This window comes from Aquarana catesbeiana, linkage group LG02 (genome assembly GCF_042186555.1).
Source record: "Aquarana catesbeiana isolate 2022-GZ linkage group LG02, ASM4218655v1, whole genome shotgun sequence".
Lineage (NCBI taxonomy): Eukaryota > Metazoa > Chordata > Amphibia > Anura > Ranidae > Aquarana > Aquarana catesbeiana.
This window is the reverse complement of record NC_133325.1, coordinates 522646248-522673028: the sequence shown is the minus strand read 5'-3', so window position 1 is coordinate 522673028 and position 26781 is coordinate 522646248. Positions and strand designations below refer to the sequence as shown.

General features: G+C 45.3%; 1 protein-coding gene across 2 annotated transcripts in view; it reads left to right on the top strand.

Annotated features, from left to right (window-relative positions):
• The window catches only part of CNTN2 (contactin 2), a 430563-nt gene that overhangs the window by 150465 nt on the left and 253317 nt on the right, over window positions 1-26781 (top strand). The gene's annotated exons all lie outside the window — the stretch shown is intronic.

Below are 26781 nucleotides of genomic sequence, written 5' to 3'. Positions count from 1 at the left end.
AAAAATTGGGCCTTTGGTGGTGGTGGTGCCACAACACTGTAAGCCCTCACAGTTACTCTTGGTGGGTGCAGGAACGGGCCCTGCTGTGAAATATTAGAGCAAATATTGTAATTACACGCCCCTGTTAAACAGGGGCAGAAAAATTGGGCCTTAGGCACTGGTGGTGGTGCCACAACATTGCAACCCCTCACAGATACTCTAGTTGAGTGCAAGAATGAGCCTTGCTGCAAAATATTACAGCAAAAATTGTAATTATACGCCCCTCTTAAACAGGGGCAGAAAAATTGGGCCTTAGGCACTGGTGGTGGTGCCCTAAAACAAAAATGTTCTTAGAAGCTATCAACATGCACATTGAGGAGGAATAGGATAGTCACTCAGCATAACAGGATAGTCACTCAGCATAGGCAGTCTTCAAGGGATCTCACATGCATAGAAAAATTAATCGGTTACATCAGCATCAGGTGCTTGGTAGCTGGTGATCCAAGACTGATTCATTTTTATGAAGGTGAGCCAATTAACTGAGTCTGTGGACAAGCGCACTCTGTGATTGGTTACAAAACCTCCAGCAGCACTGAATGTGCATTCAGAAAGAATGCTGAATGCAGGACAGGCCAGTAGCTCAGTTGCATATTGTGCAAGCTCTGGCCAGTGATCCATCCTCAAGACCCAGTAACCCAGTGGATTTTCGGTTGGAAAGGTCTCCAAGTCTGATCTTGCCCCTAGGTATTCCTGCACCATGTAAATCAGAGGCTGGCGATGGTTGCTGGAACCGATCAGACCTTGGGGCTGCTGACTACAGAATCGTCTGAACGCATCAGTCAGACGGCCACCTTCTCCACTGCTCCTTCTGTGACTGACCGAAGCTTCAGCAACACGTTGTCCAGGAGGACCAGGAAATTGTAACCTCCCAGGCTCTGGAAACGCATTGCACAAACCTTTCTGCAAGGCTTCCTGAGGATGTTTCATCCTCTGCTCCCTCTACAAAGGCTGGATAAATTCCGCAACCTTACCCTTGTAACGTGGCTCAAGAAGGGTTGCCAGCCAGTAATTATCCCTCTCCTTGATAACACAAATCCGAGGGTCCTTTCGCAGGCTTTGCAGGACCAGGGAGGCCATGCAGTGAAGATTTGCTGAGGCATTCATTTCGGGTGTCCTCTGGGTCACTAAGGATCACATGATCCACAGCCACCTCCTCCCAGCCACGTACAAGTCCATGGGTTTCTGGGGACTGAAAACAATCCCTTGAAGACTGCTGCTGATGCTGAGTGCTAGGCTCCACCTCCATGCTGACACAATCCTCCTCCTCCGCCTCTTCCTGTGTGATCGGCGGGCCCGCAGGAATACTGTCTGGATAAAGGGGGCCTTGATAGGTAAGGAAGTCCTCCTCTTCCTCCCTCTGTTCTGCCTCAAGTGCCCTGTCCATTATTCCACGAAGCGTGTGCTCCAACAGGAAGACAAGAGGGACAGTATCACTGAAGCATGCACTGTCACTGCTTACCAGCCTCGTGGCCTCCTCAGATGGTGACAGGACAGTGCCTGCATCCTTGATCAGTAGCCACTGGCGTGGCGAAAAAAAGCCAAGCTCCCCTGACCCTGTCCTGGTGCCATACTCACACAGGTACTTATTGATGGCCCTCTGCTGCGTGTGGGCATGTCAGAAATGAGGCGGTTCTTGGGCAGGTTGCATTTCTTTTGAAGGTCAGCCAGCCGAGCACTGGCATTATATGACCGGCGGAAATGCCCACAGACTTTCCTGGCCTGCCTCAGTAGATCCTGTAAGCCCAGGTACCTGCACAAGAACTGCTGCACCACCAAATTAAGGACATGAGCCAAACAGGGAACATGGGTCAAGTGTCCCTGTTGGAGGGCGGAGAGGGGGTTGGTGCCATTGTCGCAAACCACCATTCCTGGCTGAAGTTGGCGTGGTGTCAACCACCTCTGAGTCTGCCCCTGCAGAGCTGACAGAATCTCTGCCCCAGTGTGGCTCCTGTCCCCTAAGCAGACCAACTCAAGCACCGCATGGCATCTTTTTGCCTGAGTACTTGCGTAGCCCCTTGAATGCCTACGGAGGACAAATCTGCAGAGGAAGAGGCCATAGAGGAAGAAGAAGAGGAGGGGTGGAGGAGAGAAGTGTGACAGAATCACCACTACTAGCAATTTGGAGGCGTGGTGGCGGAAAAAGCTCCAACAATATCGCACCCTGTCCTGCATCCTTCCCAGCTGCCAGCAGAGTTACCCAGTGTGCTGTGAAAGAAAGGTAACGTCCCTGTAAATGCCTGCTGGACCATGAGTCAGCGGTAATATGCACCTTAAAGCTGATCGCCCTGTCCAACGAGGCCAAGACATTGCCTTCCACATGCCGGTAGAGACCCGGAATGGCCTTCCGTGAAAAGAAATCGCGTTTGTAAACCTGCCACTGAGGCACCACACATTCCACAAATTCATGAAAGGGGGCAGAGTCTACCAGCTGAAAAGGCAGCAGTTGGAGTGCTAGCAATTTAGCCAAGCTAGCATTCAGCCGCTGAGCATGTAGATGGCTGGAACCGAATTTCTTTTGATGGTTTAGCAACTGGGGTAGGGAAATTTGCCTGCTACAATCGGATATTGGTGTAGCGATAGCAGATTGCCCGCAAGTACTTGACACACCTAATTCTACACCTTCATTCCTCTCAGTGCAGGTTTCTGAGAGGACTGAAGGTATAGTGGGGTTGGAGATTCCAGCTGATGGTGCGATCTGCTACACATGTATCAAAGAAGGCCCACACCAAAGGACTTTTCAAAATACACTGGGAGTCAGCAGCGCCCTGCACATGCGGAGCTCTGCGGTGTGATGCAGTTGGGTGGCTGCCCTTAAGCTGGCCCTTGGAGGGCATCCTGCCTCATTGGAGATGTTCCGCCTCCTCCTCTCTTCTATCAGGCACCCACGTAGAGTCAGTGACCTCATCATCCCCTCTCTCCTCGTCACTGGAGCAAACCTGGCAGTATACTGCAGCCGGAGGAACATGACTGCCAGTTTCTTGTCCTTCTTGGGCACCCCCTCTCTCTGGGCTCACGTTTCTGCCTTCCTCAACCTGGGTACCATCATTGGAGCCTTTAAAATGCTGCGCATCCGCCTGCAACATGTTATACAGGAGAAAAACAACAGTGGATAGCGGTGCAGGTCAGAGTAAAGTAATAAGCAAGTACAAGTTCATAAAAAAGTCCTTTGAGCAAATTCTGCTCTTTGTGAAGTTTTACAGTCTTTTTGGTAGGGCAGCCTTGTGTGGGGAGTTGAAGCCACTCCAGATATAGAAGACAGAAAAACAAAACAACAGGCACCTCTTAGTAAGAACGTATAGATTTAATGACAAATTGCATTAAAACACTCACATACAGGAAACTGTTCCTAGGTGCAGGGGAATCCAGTAGAGCCACATGCGATCTCAGCAGTCTGGATATAATGGAGCCTTGTGTCTCCCTATACGCCTAGCCGGCGTCCTGGTCCACAGGTTACTTCAGGGATTCAGATCCACAGCGAAGCGAGCTGCCGAAGGGCCACCCACCCCAAGGGTTCTTAAAACAAGAATATATTGCTTTTTTAAAGAAAAAGAGGAGCAACATGTAACATCACAAGGACTGCAGGAAAATTCAAGAGCCAGGAGAGGTGGAAAGGAGAGTGTCCCACCTCCAAGGATGGAAAAACCGCCAGTGGTGGAGCGGAGCCTGTAGGATGCTCAGGGAAATAACAATGGACAAGAGTTCCAGAGGGGAGGCACTGTCCACCAGCCCCAAGCCTCACAGCACAGGAGAAGGAATGAGGAGGGTCGGCTGAGTAACGCAGGTATCCGGGAGAGGAGAGCCACAGCATGGGCATCTCTAGAGTGAACCAGGAAGAGTGGTGAAAACCTTGACTTCCGGGTTTCGGAGGCTGTGGTCACCAGACTGGCCGCTTCAATCCTCCATGCAATAACAGGCTCCAGCGGGCTCCAACGGGCTCCAAAAATGTCCCATGGTCAAAAACCAAAGGGGAGAGATTATCCAGGAGAAGTTGCCGAGATCTTGAACAGTGCAGAGACTACTTTTCGGGGATTAACCTCTTCCTCAGGTCACGTGTAGAAACACGTGACCTGAGGCCTCGGCATGCTCTGAATCAAGTATGAGACGGAAGCGCTCGCTCTGGTAAAACTAGCGTTCTTAATGGAGATTAATGGAGCACATTCGTCACGCTGCAAATTTAATAATCTTTTAATGCAGCACATTCTCTTCTTCTTTATAATGCTAGAATAATGAAGTTGTTTTGCTGCTCATATTCACACAGAGTTCTCACAAACTGGTTTCTTTATTATTTCTCGTGATCGCCTGAATAATTTTTTTTATTTTTTTCATCAGATCTTCATAATAATGTTTCTATTTTATTTTTATAGTGTTCTTTTTTTAATTATTTTTTTATCAAGATCTATTTTTTTTTCTAGTGATCTCCATAATATTTTTTGTCATTTTGTGTGTCAAGTTACCACAACACCATTATTATCTTGTATTTTTTAACCTCAAGGAGATTGGTTGGTGTCCCTTGTTAATTTGACATTGTATTTTTGAAATGTAGCTGCCTACTCACAAACAAACTGCATTTTTTAATTAAAACACATAGCCAATGATTTTTGTAAAATAATAGACATTTATTAAGGGGTCCTAACAAAATAAAGCGGAAGGCAATGCCTGATAAACTTGGGAAATTAGTGAAGCCTTTGTACCCCAGGCCACACATCAACTATTTGACATGCAAAATTGTTAGGAGGAGTCCATTTAATAGGGAGCACAATCCAGTCCAGGACTCCGAGAGATCAGAAACAGCAGCAGGTGACATATATGCCCCCAGGCTGTGGTCATACCACAGCCTGCGTTTTTTGCCAGACCAGACTGAACCCAGGCCATCACTCTCTTGTCTTTCTTACACGCTTCCTTCCACGCTTGCTTCCAGGCTGTGACTCTGGTGTTGGAGTTGTGGCAGGAGGTGGAGGAGGAGGAGGATGGTCCAACTCACACAGGTGGGTTTTGCTTGTGAGTTCACCCCTCAACCCCTTATTTAGGGCCATATATATCACTTCCTCACAAAAGAGGTGTTGGCCCACCTCCATTTCCTGCATTTGTTGGCAGCCATGCAGGCATAGGCCTCAAGAAGACTGGGGGGTGTTCTGAGGGCCGCAGAAGCCTGCCAAATTAACCCAAGTGCTGACTCCTCCACACTCCTCCCCTTCCTGGGCCTTTTTTGTTGAAGGGGAAGGGAGGGACCTGGGATTCGGTCAGGTTACTGGGCTCAGCCACCTCCTGGCTGCCACTTACCCCCACCACCTCCTGGCTGCCTCTTCCCCCTGCCACCTCCTGGCTGCCACTTTCCCCTGCCACATCCTAGCTGCCACTTTACCCTGCCACCTCCTGGCTGCCACATTCCACAGCCTCCTCCTGGATGAGGCTTTCCTGTGTATGAAAAAGGGACATAGTTTTAGTTTATTGTTCATCAATCACACACAATTTTGAGAAATCTGTTTAACAATGCTATACCTGACTCAAGCTGGGCTCCTCCACATCATCTTCCTGGGTGGAAGGCTCAGGTTGGACGTCAGAAGCTTCAGCTGGGGTGGAAGGAAGGGTTGAGAGTGATGGCCTGATTTCAGCCTGGTCTGACAGAAATCGCAGTCTGTCGTAGTACCACAGCCTGGGTACATAAATGTCATCTGCTGCAGCTCCTGATCTCTGGGAGTCCTGGACCTTCTTGCTTTCCCTATTATAAGTGCTCCTCGGGCCACCAATTTTGCACTTCAAATAGTTGATGTCTGCCATGGGGATCTGCGGCTTCACAAATTACAGAAATGTATCCAGCGCTGCCTTCCTCTTTAGTCGATTTGTATAAAAGGGGTGTTTTGTCTGCCACAAACAGGGCAGCTCTCTGTACAAATCAATTAATTGGGGGAGGAAATCATGATCGTTGAATCAATCCATTTTATCTGCAAGACACAATACAAGACAAACCCTAATGTCAGGCTAAACTCTCCTAGTCTTGTCCCAATATAGGCCTCAATCTATAAGCACACTGATGCCCCAAGTTAAAATTGTACCTTCATTAGAATGATCGGCGCTTCCGTTACTCCTTCCGCCGCTCACAGATTGTACGTACAACGCATGCGTGTTCCGCTTTATATACACTGCGCATGCGTTAAACACCGCCCGCCCCTGACCTTCTTCCTAGTCTATTCCCCGCCCCTTCTCTTTTTCGGTGCAGTGGGAGAGCACATGGCGGAGAAAGAACAAGTGCATGAAAACATCAGCAACGAGGAAAGCCTGGATCCACGAACGTCCTGATCCCGGCGGAGATTTAAGGCCTCAAATATGTCCTTTGTAGAGATGGTGAAGATGGTGGACATCTTGAAGGGGGCCGACTCTGATGGGAAGCATGGACCTTACCCAAACCCAAATGTGAAAAAGGCCAAGATCATGACTAAAGTTGTGTCGTGTATCTGCACAGGAATTTTGGTGAACGACGATCCAAGGATCAATTGAGGAAACACTGGTCAGACCTGAAATTGAGGGAGTGGGATCAGTACAGAAGGATCAAGAGAGTTCTTCAAAAAAGTAAGTATTTGTCGTGTGTTCCTATTATTCTTATTACTTGCATGCTGCTCCATGTGCTTTACTTTACTGTTGTACTGTTTAAAATGGCAACTTTCAGGTTTATGGGCACAGTAATCGTTCATAGTAAACATCGTTAGTTCGCCCACTAATATGATGTTTTTGGCAGATGCAGGTTAACTACATTTGTTCAGGCATATTTGTCTTAAAAGAAGTTTAGTACATTGTTGTCTAGATGGGTTTGTAACTAGAATGAAATGCAAACTTGAATCAGTGTAAGGAGAGGACACTCAGCAGCCGTTTACACATCTGGACGCAGGAGCACTAGTGTGGGACACCGTAACAAACCTTTTAGGGTGTCCCACACAGGTGCTCCAGTGGATACTAGGGGTGTCTCCATGTGTGAAACTTGACCAAAAAAGGTAAGTATTCCAGCTTGAAGAAAGGGAAAAAATCATGTCTTCAGCTTGGAACTCTGCCAAAACAGACAATTGTACGACACTTCCAAGCAATATTTCATATTACTATTTCTGCCCTCAAATATCTGTGTGCTAAGTATACCTTTTTTTATTCACATAGGGGAGAAAAGATTTGGGACATCAGAGGACACCAGGGACCCCAACCTCCTAAAGAAGGGGAAATTCCCACACCACAACCAGAGGATGTGGAGTAAGGAGAGGTTTATGAAGTGGGCGAAATAGTGACCACAACAGGTGGTGTGTCTGAGACCACAGTGTGTCGGAGACCACAGCTTCAGGTAATAGATGTATGCCTGCATATTTATAATACATGGTGTGTTTTTTAATTTTAGGTGATGTGGATGTTGTGGAAGAAGAAGTGCACACGTCCTCATCGGGGAGATCATGGTGTGCAATCGTGATTTACAGATCAAAGAAGACATCAATGATGTGGAAAAAAGACTCAAAAACATCATTGATGTTTTAGGCAGAATATAAAACACGTCAAAATTTAGCAAATTGTTTGTATTTTTACAATTTTCTTTAAAAATTTGAAAGCCATATTTTGAAGATGCACTCAGTGTGTCAAAATGTTATATATCTGCCATCACGGAATATCAATGTACGTGTTTTGTGGGTGCAACCCCTTCCTTGCAACTAAAGTAGATGAGAGGAAGGGGTTGCACCCCCAAAACACGTCCATTGATCCCCCATGATGGAAGCTAGCACATGTTGACATAGAAAGGAGAAAAAAATGCGCTTGGAAAAATCTAATAAGCAGCAGCTTATTGTGGGATATACACAAAACAAATATGGAACAGAAAAGCTGCGCTGTTGACATTAGGCATGGGATCAGGAGGGAAATCCCCATTTTGACTCTCAATTTGTGTGCATCTTCAAAATTTGGCTTTCACAGGGGTGACATCACTCCATCTGATGAAGGCAAGATCAACACAGTTTGGACATACTAATGTTTGATATCGCCTTCAATTTATCAAAGTTGAACTTTGTAAGTTCCTGAGTTGTGTATTGTTTTATGTTTTTAAAAACATGCCTGTTTACCACAAAAAAGGATATTTCTACTGACCAAAAAAAAAAAAAATCCAAAAATATGTTGGCTTGTTCAAAAACCATTTTCTAAATGCACATGTAAATGTGCACAGAGTAAAATGTTTTCTAATCAACAATGTGTGGCTTCTTCTTTCAATGCTCAATAGCAGGTTTTTCCTTAAGTTGGTGTTTACAGTAACAATGGGGGTTATTTACTAAAGGTAAATCCACTTTGCTCTACAAGTGCACGTTCAGTGCAGTTTCAGTGCACTTTCAAGTGCACTTTTGCAGTGCACTTGTATTGCAAAGTGGATTTTCATGTAGTAAATAACACCCACTGTGCTTTATAATTTGCAACAATCAGGCTATTTTCGTCACTCCAAAAAATTAATTCATGGTGCTGAAAATGATGATCCTTAATGCATTACATACATTAACAAAAAAAAACAAGGTGTGTGTGTAGCAGACCCACAACATAATAGTAAGCTGAAGAAGAGATTATGTATCAAATAAATTAAGTTTGCACTATTGAACAAAATGGCCAAAAAGAAAAGCCCATTGGATAACCTAGGAGACAGCTAAAAGAAACACAAGTAGTAAATCAAAGGAAATATTTTACTGTTTAAAATACACAATTATTTAAAAAATGTTTCTAATACATTTCTTGGCATATCGATGGCCCCCCTACATGCAAAGTACTCCATATACTTTAGATGGACCTCGCGGGCGCTTTGGGGGGGCAAGCCAGGACGGCCAGCTTCAAGCGCCATCAGGGTTTGGTCTATGTGGCCCAACTGAGGCCACAGTTCATAGAACTTCTCCTTAAAAAGTTGTGGAGAATGCAGCATGCAAGGATTATATGGTTAAGTTTATATTCTGCCATGTTGATTGGCGTAAGGAATAAGCTGAACCGGCTGGACATTATCCCAAGAGCATTCTCCACCACTCTTCTGGCTCTGGCTAGCCGGTAGTTAAAAACCCTCTGGTCCGGGGTGAGGGTCCTCATGGGGAACGGCCGCATCAGGGGATCACCTAGCCCAAATGCTTCATCAGCGACAAAGACGAACGGCAGACCAGCCACGTTGTCTTCTGGAGGTGGCAATCCCAAGCCATCACTCTGGAGCCGTCCATAAAACTCGGTCTGGGCGATGGCTCCACCATCCAACATCTGGCCATTCTTCCCCACGTCCACATAGAGAAACTCATATGTCGCTGACACCACCGCCAACATCACTATATTAATAAACCCCTTATAGTTGTAATAGTATGACCCCGAGTTGGGGGGTGGGACTATGTGGACGTGTTTCCCATCTATTATCCCTCCGCATTTGGGAACGTCCCACCGCTGGGCAAATTGGGAAGGCACGGTCTGCCATTCCTGTGGCGTTGAAGGAAACAAGAAAAATAAAAATAAGTACTTTTGCACATAACATTGCAAGCAGATTAGACACAAACATTCTTGGCCAACATCACTATAACATTGATTTTAAGGAGTATTTAAAGAAAAAAAGCTAAGGTCCACTGATCAGATTCCTCCCCCCCTCTGATGGCCCATTGTACAAATTTTAGGGGGGGGGGGGATGTTTTGGACAAGTAACCCTCTCCACTTCATTGAGAGCTGAATGCATAAATATTGTGTGTTACTTTGGCCAGCCCCTCCTTACTTACACTATTGGCAGCCAACTGGACAGGTAAGAAGTGTCATAAACCCAAAAATATGAATACACACTGTCCAATATATTCTGCAATTACCTATCAAGATAATAGGAGAACAAAACTTTAAACAGTACCATTTGAAAGTATTCAGGAAGGCCCTTTCACTACATGCTTTGGTGAATTCATCTATCAATATGAACACAAAAGAGGTAGGTATAGTGTGTATGGGTTTGGCAAAGTCAGCAGACAGAGGATTGGTATCGTTTGACTTAGTGGTTGGGGGGGAGGGAGGGTTCCAAATGATTTTGGGACCTCAAAAAAAAGCCTCTGGCTCTGTGCCTGAATTTAAGGACACATTTAACATTTTAGGGGGTGTTTAGGGTAAAGCACTATGGAGCTGACAAAATACATTGTAAAGTGACTAGGCTAGGTGTGTATGGGCCCAGGATAGTCAGCTGGGGAGGTTAGTGAAGGCAAATATGTATGAAGGACAAAAAAGGAACTTTCAAAACTTCCAGCATGCATGAGGATAAAGAGGATATTAACAGCATATTACAATCATGGTAATTAGGGAATGATGAAAAAAATACAATACATTAGCAAACATTAAATACATAGAATGTGATGTTAAAGGAGAAAACTTACCTTAATATAGTCCTTCTGCAGGACCTGTATGATGGCAGAACAGGTCTCTGGAATAATGATCCCCAGAGCCTGGGGGGAGATGCCAGTCGAGAACTTGATGTACTGCAGACTTCTCCCTGTCGCAAAGTACCGCAAGGTGGCAACTAGCCGCTGTTCAGGAGTGATGGCTTGCCGCATTCAGGTGTCTTGCTTCGTAATATAAGGGGACAGCAAAGCCAACAAACGGTGAAAAACGGGGTCCGTCATCCAGAGATAATTCCTGAAATCATCAGGATTATTCTCACGGATCTCCTGCAACATAGGCATATGAGAGAATTGGTAACGCTGGAGCAACCAGTTCTTGGTCCATGAACTCCTCCCCGCCCTGTTAATGGACTGGGCTTGGGTCAAAGTAAGAACCCCAACACCAAGCCCCTGCACAGCACGAACTTTACGATGAGTACGTACCCGCAACATGGCTTCAAAACTGTCGGCTGGTCTGAGGCCTCAGAAGAGCGAGTTGAGAGTTAGAGTTAGAGTAGAGTTAGCGTTAGATGTGTGCGTGGGGCGACGGGGTTGCTTTTAATGCTTTTTTTTAAATTTTGTATTTATTTTACATAGAATTTAATTTTCTTTATTACTTTTTTATTCAACATTTTTACTATCACAGGGGGAATAACAAGCCCCAATATGTGATAGCATGGGCAGGTGACAGGTTCTCTTGATAGAGCCATCGATGGTCTAGACCTCTAATGTCATCTCTGCCCTCCTCTGCAGTTATACAAGCACAGATGGGGAGGGAGGAGTGGACCTTTACAGTGCAATAAAAGTGATCTGATGACTATATGGCTGCTTGAATCAATTTTACTGAAAAGCTGATCACTGGCTGAAAAAACTGATACCAAGTTATGCTTGTTTTTAAGTTCATGAGCTTGTTTTAACTACTTGAAGTTAAGGACGTGTGTGTGTGTGTATGTATATATATATATATATATATATATATATATATATATATATATATATTTACACGGTATATATATATATTTTGTACAGGACACTGGGAATGTGTCCTGGATGGCAGGTACATTCCCCAATATTTGAGTTGTGGTCCCTTTAAGGGGGACAGTTGCAGGGATCTGTGGTTAAGTTTGGCTGGAGAGGACTGACTTCCAGGACTCTCTGGATTGCTACATTTATATTAGGGACCCTGGGATTTCGAAGGTTCAAAGAGACTTCAAACCCTGATTACCAGGACTTTGGTCCCGAAGGGATTAAGTTCCAGGTGAGGGAGGCTTGAAAGGCAGCAGAGGGAAATCAGTACCTGTGTCAAGGAAGTGAGCGTAAAAGAGAGAGACTCAGAAGCTGTGCAGTAAGTGTGAGCTCTCAGCCAAATGGAGCCACGGATTGCTAACCCCCTGTGTGGCCTGCCTTGCACCCCTACTTGGAAGAGGCTAGCCCCTGCATGGGACCAAAGACTAGCAGTGAGCCTGCTGTTTACCCACTTGCCGACCAGCCGCATCGTTATACGGCAGCAGGTCAGCTCTCCTGCACAAATCACCATAGCTGTATGGCTGCTCGCACAGGTGCTACAGCGGGAGCATGCTCACGGGTCGGGCAGACTCGATGTCCGTCAGCGACCTGCAATCGCCTAGTACAGAGGCAGAATGGGGATCTGCCCTTGTAAACAAGCTGGATCCCCATTCTGACAGGAGACATGACAGAGATCTACTGTTCCCAGTGATCAGGAACAGTGATCTCTGTCATGTCCCTGCCAGCCCATCCCCCCTACAGTTAGAACACACCTAGGGAACACAGTTAACCCCTTAATCGCCCCCTAGTGTTAACCCCTTTCTGCCAGTTTCATTTTTACATTGATCAGTGCATTTTTATAGCACTGATCAATGTAATAATGTCACTGGTCCTCAAAAAGTGTCATTTGGGGTCAGATTTGTCCGCCGCAATATCGCAGTCCCACAAAAAAAAATCGCAGATCACTGGCATTACTAGTAAAAAACAATAAATAAATAAATAAATAACCCCTAATACCTATCTATAGTTTGTAGACGCGATAAGTTTTGCGCAAACCAATCAATGTACGCCTATTGCGATTTTTTTTACCAAAAATATGTAGAAGAATATATATCGCCTAAACTGATGAATTAATTCGTTTTTTTATCTATCTATATATATATATATCTATATATATATAGATATATATATAGATATATATATATATATTTTTTTTTTTTTTTTTATATGTATTAAAGCAAAAAGTACAATTTTTTTTTTTTTTTTTTCAAAATTGTCGCTCTTTGTTTGTCTATAGCGCAAAAAATAAAAACCGCGGAGGTGATCAAATTCCACCAAAAGAAAGCTCTATTTGTGTGAAAAAAAGAACGTCAATTTTATTTGGGTACATCTTCGCACATCAGTTAAAGCGATGCAGTTCCATATCGCAAAAAATGGCCTGGTCACTAAGGGGGCAAATCCTTTCAGGGGTGAAGTGGTTAATTACCACTACCAGGATTTGGACTATTTACTTTGGCTGAAGTAAGCTGTTATTTTGTTTAGCCGTGATTAAAATAAAAGAACTGTTTGCTTTCATTAAACTGACTGGCGGTTATTACAGAGCTACCCCCAGGATACATTTGGTGGAGGAGTGCGGGGCAAAGTATAGCTGCAAAAGCCATTTGGAAGCATTTTAAAGGCCAGTTCCCACATTTGCATGTCCTGGGTCAGGACAGCATAAGCTCTGAAAACCTCACAAGGTGTCATGGAGGAGGTGATAAAAGCCCTGGCTCAGAGCACAATAGCCCAGCACGATAGCCCAGCAGCAGGCCGCCGCAGAAGTCAACCATCGTTATGAGAGGGCAATGGCCCAGCAACAGGAAACCACACGCTTGCTGGTCGCCCAGTTCACAGTCCAGCAAGAAACTACTCAAGCACAGGTTGCTGCTTTACAACAGGCAGTGCAGTGTCTTGCACAGGGATGAGAACACACCGTTGATGCCTCTAGCAACCAGGTAGCCGTTAGGGCCAGTCATTACCTGCGACGCCTAGTTGACGCCTAGTAATGATGTGGAGGCATTCATGGTTACTTTTGAGAGAACAGCAGAAAGAGAAGGGTGGCCCCCAGACCAGTGGGCTGGTATTATTGCTACTTTTCTCACTGGGAATCCCCAGAAGGCATATTTCAATTTGTCAGCTGCTGATGCCAAAGATTACAAACAGCTGAAGGCTGAAATCCTGGGCTGCCTTGGGATGACTACTGCTATGCGGGCCCAAAGGGTACACCATTGAAGGTACCACCTGGACTATCCGCCAAGGGCTAAGATGCATGGCATGAGTTAGCTTGTCAAAAATGGCTGCAGCCGGAGAAGTTAACAGGTCTCCAGATGGTGGAGCGGGTCGTGTTAGACCGTTACCTAAGGTCACTGCCAAATGACCTTCAGTGCTGGGTGAGTCATGGGGACCCCAAGACAGCAGATGAACTAAAGGAAATGGTGGAGAGATATGCTGTGGTGGAGGATCTACTGGGATCTGTCAAACCTCGAGGATCCTTGCCAGGGAGGAAGGCCAAGCCATCCATAAACCAGGGAGTCAGCATTCAGGACAGTCCAGGAGCACCCACCCCAGCGTTCCAGAGCTCTGCTCCGGCACAAAAGAATAAAGGCCTGTGCTAGCGGTGTCACTGCCGGAGCCATATCCAGGCCCACTGGCCCCTGCAGGAGGAACCCATGGAGTGTGGCGCTCTACAGAGTATATCCTTGTATGCCCAGAATGTCTGTGCTGCCCACCTGGACCTGACTGAGGGCCGGTTTGAATGTAACCTTTGGGTGAACCAGCTTCACACCTGAGTGCTGTCGGACTCCAGAAGTATGGTAACATTTGTGGGTACAGGGGTAGCTGGGGAGTTGGTTACAGTAGAAAGAACCCTGTGGGTGGAGTGCATACATGGGGACACAAAGGAATACTCCCTGGTATCAGTGACACTCACCACGGCCTGCGGCACAATTGTCCGGGAGGTTGGGGTGCTACGTGTCCTCATCCATAATGCTGTTATAGGAAGGGACTGCCTTTTATTTGTTGAACATTGGAACTACTGTATGTGAGCCAAGAACTATCGGGACAGCTGAACTGCTCTGTTCCCTCTAAGGGGCTGGACCCCAACACTCTAGAGAACATTGATAGAGTTGCATTTGGGGCAGACGGTCCACCAGTTAAGGGGATCCCTTAGAGGGGGGATCCACTCTTATGGAGGTCATGGCTGAGGAGAACATAAAGGAAGTCTCCCCTCTGCAGGTTATGACCAAGGAGGATGAGGGAGAAATCTCCTCTTGTCCTGCCCACCCTGATCTTGAGGTGTCATGGGGTGCATTCTCTTCTGCCCAAAAGAGGGATCCTACACTGAAAAATGCCTGGCAACAGGTTACCATAATTAATGGAGTTTCACATGTGCCTGAGGCTGAAAAAGGGTTTCCCCGCTTTGTGGTCATTGGTGAGCTGCTATATTGGGTTACCAAGGTTAGGGGAGAAGTGGTCAACCAGTTACTGGTTCCTCAGCCCCTCAGACGCACAAGGGGTCACCTGGGGGCTGACAAGACCGAGGCACGAATAACGGACCGGTTCTACTGGCCGGGAGTAACAGCAGAGGTGAGACGTTATTGCAGTTCATGTCCCATCTGCAAGCTGACCGTACCGATGCCCCACTTGAGGAACCCGTTGGTGCCGTTGCCAATTAGCAAGGTATAAATTGAGCGCATTGCGATGGATTTGGTGGACCCTTTGGTGAAATCAGCTCAGGGCCACCAATCCTTGTGTTACTTGATTATGCCACCAGGTATCCAGAGGCAGTTCCCCTAAGAAAGACTAAGTCAAAAGCAATTGCCAGGAAATTGTTTAATATGTTTTCTAGGACAGGATTCCCAAAGGAGATCTTTACAGACCAGGGCACCCCATTCATGTCTCGGGTGATGGCAGATCTGTGCAAGTTGCTCCAAATACAACAGCTGTGCACATCTGTCTATCATCCACAGACAGATGGACTGGTAGAGTGGGTCAATAAAACTCTCAAGTCAATACTTAAAAGGGTGCAACAAGATGGTAAAGACTGGGGCTGTCTACTCCCAGCACTAATGTTTGCTATTAGGGAAGTGTCTCAGGTATCCACAGGTTTTTCCCCGCTCAAATTGGTGTATGGTGATTTAGTGAAGGAAACATGGGAAAGTGAAGCCTCTCCCTATAAGACAGCTGTAGAACATATAACTCAGATGAGAGAGAGGATTGCTAAGGTAATGCCTCTGGTCAGGAGCACATGCAGAAAATGCAAGAGGCACAAAGAAGGGTCTACAACTGGTCTGCCAAACTTAGACAGCTCCAGGTCAGGGATCGGGTGTCTGTGCTTATACCTACAGTAGAAAGTAAGTTCCTGGCCAGGTAGCAGGGGCCATTTGAGGTGGTAGAAAAGGTTGGGGAGGGTAACTATAAGATACACCAACCTGGGAAGAGGAAGCCCTATCAGATATACCACATTAATCTCCTGAAGCCTTGGAAGGACCGTGAGCAGGAAGTTGCCCTAGCTGAGATTAGTTCTAAGCCCCCGGTAGGGGAGAACTCGGTCCCAGGTTCCACCTCCCTATCCAAGCCTCAAACGCAGCAGGTAAAGAAATTCTTACAGAGGAATAGAGAGAAGTTCTCAGGACTTTCGGGTCTTACCAGAGTTATTGAACATGATATTGTCACGGAACCTAATGTGACGGTTTGAGTGAAACCCTATCGCATCCCAGAGGCACATAGGAAAGCAGTGTCGGAAGAAGTCCGGAAAATGCTCGAACTTGATATCATTGAGGAATCACAGAGCGTGTGGTCGAGCCTGATTGTGTTGGTACCGAAGCCCAACGGGACTCTGCGATTTTGTAATTATTTCATAAAACTCAATGGCGGTATCGAAGTTCGATGCATACACAATACCCCGAGTAGACGAACTGATAGAGAGGTTGGGACCAGCCTGGTACATTACCACCTTAGACCCCACCAAAGGCTACTGGCAAATACCTTTAACTAAGGAAGCCTTTAACTAAATACCTTTAACTAAATACGGCCTTTTCTACCCCAGATGGCCATTTCCAGTACAAAAGAATGCCATTCGGCTTGCATTCCGCTCCAGCTACTTTTCATAGAGCTATGAATAGAACCTTACGCCCACATCGGAAATAAACTTCAGTCATCTTTAGTACAGACTGGGAATCCAGATACACATGTTCACACAAATGTTGGCCAACAATTACGATCGTGGGAACGTGGTGACGTACAACACGTACGACGAGCAGATAAAAAGGAAGTTCAGTAGCCAGTGTGCCACCCTTTGGGCTCCTTCTGCTAATCTCGTGTTTATCTCATGTATCTCGTGTTAGTAGAAGTTTGGTGAGAGACGATTCGCGCTTTTCAACCTCGTGCTTTTCAGTTTGGGCTTGTCAGTTCGTATCTGTTCTTCAGTGCGTGTTGTCAGTTTGTTCCCGTCTTTCAGTGCGTTCTATTTGTAGTTCGCTTCTGATTTTCAGTGCGTTCTTGTCTGCTCATTTCTGATTTTCAGCTCGTTCTTCTCAGGTCCTTTCTGATTTTCATTGCGTTCTGTCAGTTCTAGCCATGTTTCCATTACGTACTCGTCGTAGAGTTCGTGCTGTTGTTGGGCTTGGTGTTGGAGTTATTGCTTTGACCCAAGTCCAGTCCCTGAACAGGGGGAGGATGATTTCTTGGACCAAGAATTGGTTGCTTAATCGTGACCAATTCTCTCATATGCCTTTGTTCCGGGAGCTCCAGGAGAATAATCCTGATGATTTCAGGAATTATCTCCGGATGACGGACCCCGTCTTTCACCGTCTGTTGGCTTTGCTGTCCCCTTATATTACAAAGCAGGACACCTCCTTGCGGCAAGCCATCACTCCTGAACAAAGGCTCGTCGCCACCTTGCGGTACTTGGCAACGGGGAGAAGTCTCCAGGATATCTAGTTCATGACTGTGATCTCCCCCCAGGCTCTGGGAATCATTATTCCAGAGACCTGTTCTGCCATCATTCAGGTCCTGCAGAAGGACTATATTAAGGTAAATTTTATCCTTTAACATCACATTCTATGTATTTAATGTTTGCTAATGTATTGTATTTACTCATCATTCCATAATTACCATGATTGTAATATGCTGTGAATGTCCTCTTTGTCCTCATGCATGCTGTAAGCTTTTAATGCTCCTTTTTTGTCCTTCATGCATATTTGCCTTCACTAACCTCACCAGCATGCTATTCTGGGCCCATACACACCTAGCCTAGTCACTTAACAATGTATTTTGTCAGCTCCATTGTAGTGCTTACCCTAAACACCCCCTAAAATGTGTCCGGATATTATTGTTGTCCTTAAATTCAGGCAGAGTGCAAGAGGATTTTTTTTTGGGGGGGGCAAAACTCATTTGGAACCCTCCCTCCCCCCAACCGCTAAGTCAACCAATACCAATACTCTGTCTGCTGACTTTGCCAAACCCATACACATTTCAAATGATACTGTTTAAAGTTTTGTTCTCCTATTATCTTGATAGGTAATTGCAGAATGTAAAATGTGCTTCAATTTGGACAGTGTGTATTCATATTTTTGGATTATGACACTTCTTACCTGTCCAGTGGGCTGCCAATAGTGTAAGTAAGGAGGGGCTGGCCAAAGTAACACATATTATTTATGCATTCAGCTCTGAATGAAGTGGAGAGGGTTACCTGTCCAAAACATCTCCTTCCCCCCACCATAAAATTTTTACAATGGGCCATCAGAGGGGGTGAGGAATCTGATAAGTAGACCTTATACTTTTGTCTTTAAATACTCATTTCAATAAATGTTCTACTTATGTTGGCCAAGAATGTTTGTGTCTAATCTGCTTGCAATGTTATGTGCAAAAGTACTAATTTTTTTTCTTGTTTGACTCCACAGTTTCCTTCAAACCCACACTAATAGCAGACTGTGACCTCCCAATTCGACCAGCAGTGAGACTTTCCCAACTGCGGTGGTGCGATAGATGGGAAGCACGTCCGGATCATCCCTCCCCTGACGATACTACTTTAATTACAAGGGGTACAGCAGTATTGTGATGTTGGCGGTGGTGACGGCAAATTATGAGTTCTTATATCTGGACGTCGGGAAGAATGGCCGTATGTCAGATGGTGGAGTGATCGCACAGATGGAATTTTACAGGCGTCTCCAGAATGACAGCTTGGGCTTGCCACCTCCAGCGGATAACTGGATGGGCCTCCCGTTTGTTTTTGTGGCAGGTGAGGCCTTTGCGCTGGGGGACCATCTGTTGAGGACGTTCCCCATAAGGACCCTGACCCCGGAGCAGAGGGTTTTTAATTACCGGCTGGCCAGAGCCAAAAGAGTGGTCGAAAATGCCTTTGACATAATGGCCAGCCGTTTCCGGATTTTCCAAACAGCCATCAATATGGCCAAATACAAACTCAACCATATCATTATGAGCTGCTGCATTCTTCATAATTTCCTACAGAAGAATGCAGCCAACTATCTGGCCTCAGTTGCAAATGAGGATGACTCACCGACACAAACAATGATGGTGCTTGAAACTGGCCATCCTGGCTTGGCCCCCAAAGCGCCCGCGAATTACAGCAAAGCTATGTGGAGTGCTTTGTGGGTAGGGGGGCAATTGATTTACCAGAAGCTCTTTAAAATAATTTTTTTTTGTAAAACTAAACTCATATTTCATTTGATTTACTGCTTGTGTTTCTTATCTGTCTCCTAGGTTCTCCAATGGCCTTTTATTCTTGCCCATTTTCTTCAATAGTGCAAACGTAACGTATTTGATACGTGAGGTGACAATCTCTTCTTCAGCGAACTATTATGTTGTGCTGTGGGTCTGCTACACACACACACAATGTTTTCATTGTTATTGTATATAATGCATTAATGATAAAAATAATCATCCTTTTCAACTCCATAAAATAATTGCTTGTAGTCCCTAAAATGACCTGATTTTGGCAAATTTTACAGCACAGTGGGGTCTTTTTTACTAAAGGCAAATCCACTTTGCACTACAAGTGCATTGCAAGTGCACTTGTAGTGCAAAGTGGATTAGTAAAATACCCCCCATTGTCACTGTAACTACACCAACTTACTAAAAAAACTCGTTTTGAGCATTGAAAGAAAAAGCCACACATTGTTGAGTATAAAACATTTTACTCCAAGCATATTCACATGTGTTTTATAAAAGGGTTTTTTAACAAACCAATATCTTTGGTGTATAACATGTACGTTTGACAGTATATAGCCTTTTTGGTGGCTAAACAGGCATGTTTAAAACCAGAACATACACATCCCCAACTCAGGAACTTACAAAGTTCAACTTTGCTTAAAGTGAAGGCCATATGAGACATTAGTATGTCAAAACTGTGTTGATTTGGCCTTCATCAGATGGGGTGATCTCACCCCTGTAAAAGCCACATTTTGAAGATGCACACAAATCGTGACTCAAAATTTGCATTTCCCTCATGATCCCATGCCTAAAATGTGTGTCTTTTCCCTACATCTATTTTTCTAAAGCCACAAAACACACAGTGTGTCAACATGTGCTATCTGCCATGATGGGATATCAATGTACGCGTTTTGTGGGTGCAACCCCTTCCTCAAAACTAAAGTAGGTGAGAGGAAGGGGTTGCACCCTGGAAACACATCCATTGATCCCCCATGATGGGAGCTAGCACATGTTGACACACTGGGCCTTAATACAGAAAGGACAATCCACTTTGCCCTACAAGTGCACTTTCAACTGCACTTGCATTGCACTTGTAGTGCAAAGTGGTTTTGCTTTTTTAAATAAGCCACAGTGTGTCAACATGTGCTAGATCCCATCATGAGGGATCAATGGACGTGTTTTGGGGGTGCAACCCCTTCCTCTCACCTACTTTAGTTTTGAGGAAGGGGATGTAACCATAAAACGCGTACATTGATATCCCATGATGGCAGATAGCACATGTTGACACACTGTGTGCATCTTCAAAAATTGGCTTTGCAATTACTTTAAAACTTAAAAAAAAACGTAGAATAACAATAATGACAAAATTTAAATTTTTGGGGGGTTTTAGATTTTGCCTAAAACATCAATGATGTTGGTCAGTCTTTTTTGAACATCATTGATATTTTGCTTGACCTTTCCTTAATCCCGATTACACACCATGATCTCACTGATGAGTACTTGTGCACTGTTGAAGCGAGTTTCTTCTTCCACAACATCCACATCACCTAAAAATAAAAAAACACACCATGTATTATAAATATGCAGGCATACATATATTACCTGAAGCTGTGGTCTGAGACACTGACCTGTTGTGGACACCATTTTGACCACTTCCTGAACCTCTGCATCCACATCCTCAGGTTTTGCATCCACGTCTTCAGGTTGTGTGCTGAGTTCCCCTTCTTCAGGAGGTGTGGGGTTCCTGGTGTCCTCAGATGTCATGATTCTTTTCTCCCCTATGTGAATACAAAAATGGTATACTTAGCAGACAGATATTTGAGGCTAGAAATAGTAATATGAAACATTGCTTGGAAGTGTCGTCCAATTGTCTGTTTTGGCAGAGTTCCAAACTGAAGGCATGATTTTTTCCCTTTCAAAAGCTGAAATACCTGTTTTGTTCAAGTTTGACACATGGAGAGACCCCTAGTATCCACTGGAGCACCTGCATGGATAAACCATAAAAAGGTTGTTATGGTGTCCCACACTGGTGCTCCTGCGTCCAGATGTGTAAACAGCTACTGAGTGTCCTCTCCTTACACTGAATCAAGTTGTCATTTCATTCTAGTTTCAAACACATCTAGAAAACAATGTAATAAACTTCTGTTAATCAAAATAGGCATGAACAAATGTAGTTAACCTGCATCTGCCAAAAACGTTGTATTAGTGGTTGAACGAACGATGTTTAATACGAATGATTCCTGTGCCCACGAACCTCAAACTTGGCATTTTAAACTGTACAACAGTAAAGAAAAGCACATGTACCAGCACGAAAGTAATAATAATAATAGGAACACATGACAAATACTTTTTTTGCAGCACTTTCTTGATCCTTCAGTACTGATCCTGCTCCCTCAATTTTAGGTCTGACCAGCATTAACTCAATATCTCCTTGGATCGTCATACCCCAAAAGTCCTGTGCAGACTTCTCACAACTTTAGTCATGATCTTGACTTTTCTCCCATTTGGGTTTCTGTACGCTCCATGATTCCCATCATAGTCTGTCCTCTTCAAGATGTCCACCATCTCCACCATCTCTTCAAAGGACATATTTGAGGCCTTATATCTCCTCCTGGATCTGGAACTGCCTTGCTCTGGGCTTTCCTCGTCCTTGCTGAGAACAGCACACACCTGCTGTGTCTCCACCATGTGCTCTCCCACTGCCTCGAAAGAGAAGAGGCGGGGAATACACTAGAAAGAAGGACAGGGGCAAAGTTTCACGCATGCGCAGTGTATATAAAGCATAACATGCGGGCGACGTACGTACGATCTGTGAGTGGAGGACGGAGGATCGTTAGCACTGATCGTTCAAACTAAGTTACAATTGTAACTTGGGGCATCAGTGGTTAGTGGTCTATACTGCTTAAAGTTTGAGGCCTATATTGGGACAAGATTAGGAGAGTTTAGCCTGACATTAGGGTTTGTCTTGTGTTGTGTCTTGCATTTATCTTGGTGGATGAATTCACAGACCCTGACTTCCTGCCCAACTTTATAGACAATTACAGGGAGCTGCCATGTCTCTGGCAAGTCCAATGCAGGGACTATTCGAACAAGCAAAAGAGGAAGGCAGCGCTGGATAAACTGTTGGAATTGGCGAAGCCTCTGTATCCCATGGCAGACATCAACTATTTGAAGGCCAAAATTGGTAGCCTGAGGAGCACATATAATAGGGAGCGCAAGAAGGTCCAGGATTCCATGAGATCTGGAGCAGCAGCAGATGACGTATATGTCTCCAGGCTGTGGTACTACAACAGACTGCGTTTTTTGTCAGGCCAGACGGAACCCAGGCCATCACTATCAACACTTCCTTCAACACTTCCTTCCACATCAGCTGAGGCTTCTGAAGTCCAACCTGGGCCTTCCACCCAGGAAGAAGATGTGGAGGAGCCCAGCTTGACCCAGGTAAAGCATTGTTGAACATATTTCTTGTCACAAATTGAATGATGTTAACTAGATGTTACTGATCACTAATTTCTGGTTTAACAAAGTGGTTTACATATCAATAGACAGTAGTAGCCAAAAATGATTGGGACAAGAAAGAAAAATGCTAGGGTCAGAATCATAGTCTTTTCTATTTGTTAACATTCAATTTTCAATAGTGATGAGCTCAAAATCGTGAGTGATTGATGACCAAAAACCTAAAACTATGTACCATTTTCATACACAGGAAAGTCTCAGCCAGGAGGAGGCCGTGGTAAGCAGTCTGACGGAATCCCAGGTTCCTCCCCTCCACCCTCCAACCAAAAGGACCAGGAAGGCAAGGAATCTTGAGTCTGCAAGCTTCTTTCTTAAAACAGGCTAATGTGGCACTTAACATGACCCCTGATGGCCACGAAGCATTTGGATGTGTCACTGCAAGCAAACTAGAACACATGGAGGAGGGTCATCGCACAATCTGTGAAGAAATAATAGGATTTTTATAACAGCTTATCTGTAAAATCCTTTTCTTGGAGTACATCATGGGACAAAGAGCACCATAGTAATCACTATGTGGGTATATAGGCACCTTCAGGTGATGGACACTGGTATACACAATACAGGAAGTTCACTCCCTATATAACCCCTCCTGCTACCAGGAGTACCTCAGTTTTTGTAGCAAAGCAATATACCTAAACCCCAGAAAGATGGGAGGGACCTCTGTGTCCTGTGATGTACTCCATGAAAAGGATTTTACAGGTAAGCTGTTATAAAAATCCTATTTTCTTTATCGTACATCACGGGACACAGAGCACCATAGTAATCACCCATAGCAATGCTATTTGAGAGGAGGGAGACACAACCCATAGGGCACCCCCAGACTTGAGGACCTATACTGCTGCCTGCAGCACACTGCGCCCAAAGGCGATATCCTCATGCCTTCTTCCATCCACCTGATAAAACTTGGTGAATATATGTACTGAAGACCAAGTTGCGGCCTTACAGATCTGAGCCATGGAGGCCTGGTGACACACTGCCCAAGAAGCACTAACCGCCCTGGTAGAGTGCCCTTTGACTTGAAAAGGTGGAATCTTACCCCTTAAATCATAAGCCTGAATTATAACTTGCCGAATCCACTTAGTGACAGTGGATTTTGACGCTGCCTTTCCTTTCTTAGGACCTTCTGGCAGTATAAATAAGACATCAGTCTTCCGGATCCGAGCAGTCGTCTTTAAATAGACCTTGAATGCTCTCACCACATCAAGGCAATGTAGTAAACTTCTCTTCCCTGGAACCTGGTTTTGGAAAAAACAATGGCAGGACAATATCTTGGTTCAGGTGAAAACCTGAGACCACTTTTAGCAGAAAACCTGGGCGAGGGTGCAGCACCACTCTGTCCTTGTGAATAATCAAGTAATCGAGTATGGCTCTTTACAAGAAAGAGCAGCCAATTCTGAAACCCTCCTTGCTGAGGATATAGAAACCAAGAACATTAACTTCCTTGTCAGAAGGACTAAGGGAATATGCTGTATCGGTTCAAATGGCTGTTTTTGTAACACTGACAAAACTAAGTTCAAGTCACAAGGGTTCAAAGGTGATCTAACTGGTGGATTAAGCCGCATCACCCCTTGCATAAAACCCCAGACTACAGAATGTGTAGCAAGCGGTCTTTGAAATAAGACCGATAAAGCTGAGACTTGGCCCTTAATAGTACTCAAGGCCAACTTCATCTCTAGCCCTAATTGTAGAAAGGCAAGAATTCTGCCTATGATATACCTCCGAGGGTGCCAACCCTTGGATTCACTCCAGGAAACATAAGCCCTCCAGACTCTATAATATATGGTTCTGGAAGCTGGCTTCCTTGCATTAATCAAGGTATTGATAACTGACCCAGAAAGCCCACGTTTCTTCAGAATGTGGGTTTTAATAGGCAAGCCGCTAAATTTAGAGTTCGTAAGGTAGGATGGAATATCGGCCCCTGTGAGAGTAGGTCTGGCAGTAGTGGAAGGGACCATGGATCTCCACCGCCATCTTTACGATTTCTGCATACCAGGACCTTCTGGGCCACACTGAGGCTACTGGAATTACTGGCTTTCTTTCCAGTCTGATCCTGCAAAGAAGTCGTGGCAGCAACTGAATAGGGGGAAATGCATAAATCAGTGAGGACTGATCCCACGGGGTCACCAACGCATCTGTTCCGCATGCGTGTGGATCCCTCATCCTGGACATGAATTTGACCAACATTGTGTTGAACCTGGACACCAGAAGATCTATGTCCGGAGTCCCCCATTTCTGGCAAACAGCCCGAAAAATGTCAGGGTGAAGAGACCATTCCCCGGGAGCAACTGCTTGCGACTCAAGAAGTCCGCCTGCCAATTCTCTACTCCCAGAATGAAAACTGCTGATAGGCATGGAACATTCCTTTCTGCCCAAGTTAGGATATGGTTCACCTCTCTCTGTGCTGCGAGACTCCTGGTGCCCCCTTGGTGATTGATGTAAGCCACAGCTGTGGCATTGTCGGATTGGATCCTGACAGGACAACCCTGTAACCTGAATGTCCAGGCCTTTAGAGCCAGACCTGCTGCCGGATGGATGTTAATGGGCAAGGTCCTTTCTGTCCTTAACCACTGTCCCTGGACGGTTGTCTTTTCTAGCACTTCTCCCCAGCCTGAAAGGCTGGCATCTGTCGTTACCACCTTCCAGACAACTGGTCTGAAGGATTTTCCTTTCAGCATATTCTGGGTTAGTAACCACCAACTGATGCTTTGGGACACCCTTAGGGACAGCCGCATTGGCAAGTCTAAAGCTTGAATCGTATTGTTCCAAGCAGATAGGATACTGTTTTGCAACAGTCTCGATTAGAACTGGGCATAGGGAACCGCTTCAAATGAAGCCACCATCTTTCCTAACAACCTCATGCAAAGGTGAATGGAGGGATCTCCTTTCGACCTGACCATCTGCACCAGCTCTCTTATGGAGTTGATCTTTGCTTGAGGCAAGAACACCTTTTTTCTGAGCTGTGTCTATGATCAGACCCAAGTACTCCAGCCTTTTTAGCAGTTTTAAGGAAGACTTCTCTAGGTTGAGAATCCAACCTAGACTTTCCAGGTAACTGGTTGTAATGCGCACTCTTTGCTCCAAACGAGCCACTGACTGATCTATTAGCAATAGATCGTCTAGGTACGCCAGGACTGTTATGGCCTGTGCCCTTAACCTGGCTAGAGGTGGGGCCAGAACTTTTGTAAACACCCGAGGTGCTGTAGCTAGCCCGAAGGGCAAGGCTACAAACTGAAAATGGTGCTGTTCTATCTCGAACCGCAGAAACCTTTGGTGAGCGGGAATTATAGGGACATGCAGATATGCATCCTTGATGTCGATAGACGCTAGAAGTTCTCCTCCTTGTAGGATAGAAACCACTGGCCTGATCAACTCCATGCGAAAGGAGCAGATCTTCAGGAACTGATTTCGATTCTTTATATCTAGAATGGGTCTGACATCTCCATTTGGTTTTGGTACCGTGAAGAGGTTTGAATAAAACCCCAAACCTTGCTCTTCTGTGGGGATTTGTATGATCACCCCTTGAGCCAGTAATCGGTCTAGTGCCTGAAACAGAGATTGCCTTTTCCCTGGATCTTTTGGAACGTTTGACCTCAGAAAACGAGATGGTGGAAAGTCCCGAAATTCTAGTTTGTACCATTGAGACACAGTGGAAATGACCCATCTGTCCTGAATTTCCTCTTGCCAGACTTCTGAGTATTGCAGAAGTCTTCCCCCCACTCTGGTGAGGGGGGGCGCCCCTTTATAATGAGGCTTTAGAATTCTGTTTTGCAGGTTTCCGCCCCCAGGACTTCTTTTGTGCCTGGGCCTGACCCTGAGGCTTTCCTCTAGAGTCTGACGGCGGAAACCGTCGCCACTGCCTAGAGGCGAATGCCCCTGGCACAGGAGAAAGAGTCCGCTTGAATGAAGGGCGTTTATTCCTTCTCCTAACTGGCAAAAGAGTACTTTTCCCACTTGAAATTGTTTGGATGTATTTTGTCCAAATCATCCCCAAATAGCCGATCCCCATGAAAAGGAAAACCAGTCAGGAGCTTTTTGCATGGTGCTTCGGCTGACCAATTTTTTAACCACAGGATTCTACGCATGTGTACTAGCACAATCGCAGGGCGGGATGCCTGGTGCATAGAATCTTTAATGG